Raw genomic sequence first — 3,821 nt, 5'->3', positions numbered from 1 at the left:
GATAGGCCGTCACCCCTAAACTTAACACAGTAACTTCCCAGCGTGTCTTGGGCAACAATTCAAATCTGACAAAGCCCATCCCTTTAGATCCGATTTTCATATTAGGTTTACTCTCCCCACAGGTTGTGCTGTGTCATATGGTTACCACTAGCAGAGGAGAGCTTCTGACCTGACCTTAACTGCCATCTGGCACAAGATCTGGAGCACAGGTGTATGGCACCATGCCATAGACATAATCACTAATCGTCAACCGTCCCAAGAAAGGTTATCTCCATAACTGCCAGAACTACCGCACAAACAACCAACAGTTTATCAGCCATGCAAAAAACCAAAATAATGCTCAAAGTCATTCTGAACAGATTATAGTTGCAGGCAGATACCAGTATTACTGAAGAACAGGCTGGATTCCTCAAAGGCAGAAGTACTATCGAACATATCTTTAACCTGTGTTCCCTGTGAAAAAAAAAAAAAGAAAAAGAAAAAAAAGCTCCAGTACCAGAGGGAGTTATACGACGTCTTCATAGACTTCAAGAAGGCGTTTGACAGAGTCTGACAGGAGGCATTATGGGCCACAGTGAAATAACAACATCAAACAAAAGCTTATCAACACCATCCAGCAACTGTACTTGAAAGCAACCTGGGTGGTACTCACACGTGGTGTTACTGGAAAGTGGTTACATACTTCAGTTGGAGTCCTTCAGGACTGCCTTCTGCCTCCCACATTGTTCAACATATTCCTGGAACGCATCATGACTGACGGCCTCGAAGATCGTATCTGAAAAGTCAGTATTGGATAAAGAACCATCATAAACTTTCACTTCGCAGATGACATCGATGGCCTGACAAACAGTGAACAAAGAACTCGCTAACTTAGTTAAACGACTGGATGAAACATTGACAAGATATGGCATGGAAAACAGCACCTAAACACAACACAGCGATCACAGATGAAATCACTGTCCAGGGGCAGAAGCTAAGAACTGTTCAACAGTTCATTTACCCAGAATAGATCATCAGTAGTGAGGGACCCAAACCAGATGTCCTTTCAAGGGTAAAAAAAAAAAAAAGAAAAAAAAAAAAAGCAATGTCTAGAATGAAAGTAGTATTGAAGGACAGCAACATTTCCATGAAACACAAGGTCAGACTCCTGCGTGCACGGTGCATTCCATCTTCCTGCATGCGTGAGAGACGTACACCCTCATGATAGATTTGGAAAGAAGACAGCAAGCCATAGAAATGACGTGTTATTGCAAGATACGAGATTTGGAAAGAAGACAGCACGCCATAGAAATGACGTGTTATTGCAAGATACGAGATTTGGAAAGAAGACAGCACGCCATAGAAATGACGTGTTATTGCAAGATACGAGATTTGGAAAGAAGACAGCAAGCCATAGAAATGACGTGTTATTGCAAGATACGAAACATCCGACACCCTGATTACGTCACCAAGGAACAAGTGATACAAAACTCCAAGCAAGACACTGGACCTTACGAAGATCTGCTGACATCGTGAAGAAAAGATAACTGGCACGGCCACTAAACAAGATCCAAAAGCCTTGCTAAAATTAAGCTAAAAAACACAAAAACAAACAACGTTGACAACATTGCAGAATGAGCAGGAAAATCATTGACAGAGATCCAGGCTTTGACTCCCCCCCGACAGACCTGGAGGAATCCGGTGAACAGTTCTCGGCACTCAACTCTTCACACAGATAAGGGAGAGAGGAACAAGGCGAACAGGAATAATTCCCTTTCCAGTATGTGTGTGTGTGTGTGTGTGTGTGTGTGTGTGTGTGTGTGTGTGTGTGTGCTTGCGTGCGTGTGCACGACCGCCACGGTATTTTTGTATGCACGTATACAGTAATGTGCATGTATATGCACGCATGCTCTCTCTCTCTCTCTGTCTCTCTCTCTCTCTCTGCAGGGTTCTCCCACTCTGGTGGACGTCATGAACTTGATACAGTCAATGAACAGTAAGTTTGACAACAAGTTTGACAACATCGATCATGGGTTGAAAGATCTGGGGGACCGGTTTGCGTCACTTGAGGGAGAGGTCAGGGGGTTGAGAGATGAGGTGAACGACTTGCGACAAAAGAATAAAGACTTGACTAAGACCAACACTGACCTTTCAAAGAGAATTGACGATTTGGAGAAAAAGACAGACGACCTAGAGGGCAGATCGAAGCGAAATAACCTGATTTTCCATGGGATAAAACAAAAACCAAACGAGGACTGTGAGGGCATTATTCAGGACCTACTGACTGACAATTTGGACATGACAGACACTATTGAATTCGATCGTGTTCATCGACTTGGTAGTAAACCTGACTCACCTATAATAGCTCGTTGCTGCTTCTATAAGGACAAAGTAAAAATCCTAAAGGAAAAACGAAAGCTAAAGGGCACCAACATTTTTGTGGGTGAGGATTTTTCCATGCGTGTCCGTGAAATTAGAAGGAAGCTTAGTCCTCATCTAAAAAAGGCAAGGGATGACGGAAAACGGTGCTTTATGACTTTTGATCACCTTGTGATTGACGGGAGAAAGTTTTTTCATGACCCACTCAATGACCGACTGACCGAATTAAAATAGGAAGTTGGCCGGCCCAGTGCTGTGCAACAGTCTGCCTCAAGTAGCAATGTAAAGGGTGCCAAACGACACATCTGTGTCAAATACAAATGAAAGTGTGGATGGCAGTGTGTTGAGCAGCGTGGAGGTGGGTTTGTGTGTAAATAGTCTGGATTCAGTTGTGAAGAAACGACCCTTTTCTTTTTTGTTATGGAACATCAATGGATTGCTTTCAAAAATTAAAGACCAAGATTTTTTCTCCTACTTGTATAGTTTTGACTTTGTATGCCTTGTTGAAACATTTGTTGAATATTGTGACACAACCCTATTTGCTGATTATAATGTTTTTTGTAAACCTGCAGTTAAACTTTCAGACCGTGGAAGACGTTCCGGTGGTTTGGTTTGTCTTATTAGAAATGAATTTACTTCTTTTGTGAAGGTTATTGACGTAAACTATACTAATTTTTGTGTATTTCTTTTTGATAAACAGTTGTTTGGAACATTGAAAGATGTACTTTATGTGTGTGCATATGTCCCTCCTGAAGGGTCTCCCTTTTACTCTCATTTTGATATTGACAATGGTATTCGCTTACTCGAAGAATGTCTGATCGACTGTTTATTGAACAATGATGCTTACGTTATATTGTGTGGCGACTTAAATAGTAGAACGTCAAACATAGCTCAAGATTTTTCGCAACATTCTAGTCAAGATACACACTATAAAAGCCAATCACTGAGTTCGTTTCGCTGTTCACGAGATTGTGCTTTGAATAATTATGGGAAAATGTTGTTAAATATGTGCACTACTCTAGACTTGAGTATTCTAAACGGCGTGTGTAATGGCGATCTTGAGGGTCGCTACACATACATATCGGATTTCGGTAGTAGTGTGAATGACTATTTTATTTTTTCTGAAGAACTTTTTGCCATCGTGTTTGATTCATGTAAATTAAGTGTTGGTGAACGGATTGATTCTGATCATATGCCTGTCACAGTTTGTATTGAATTCCAAAATGATAACTTATATTGCAAGAGTAAAACAAAAAGGGAACAGGTGGTAGAAAAGTTTGTATGGGACAGTGTAAATGCTGACATTTTCATTGATACTTTACACACAGATACAATTAGCGCCAGAATTAATGTTGCCATGAATTTGATTGATGTGGATGTAAACAATGCACTTGGTATGTTTAATGATTGCATGAGAGAGTGTGCTGAGTGTATGAAAAAGCGTGTGTCGTTAAACAAACGGA

This window comes from Babylonia areolata, chromosome 29, assembly GCF_041734735.1.
Source record: "Babylonia areolata isolate BAREFJ2019XMU chromosome 29, ASM4173473v1, whole genome shotgun sequence".
Classification (NCBI taxonomy): Eukaryota; Metazoa; Mollusca; class Gastropoda; order Neogastropoda; family Buccinidae; genus Babylonia; species Babylonia areolata.
This window is presented reverse-complemented; position numbering follows the sequence as displayed.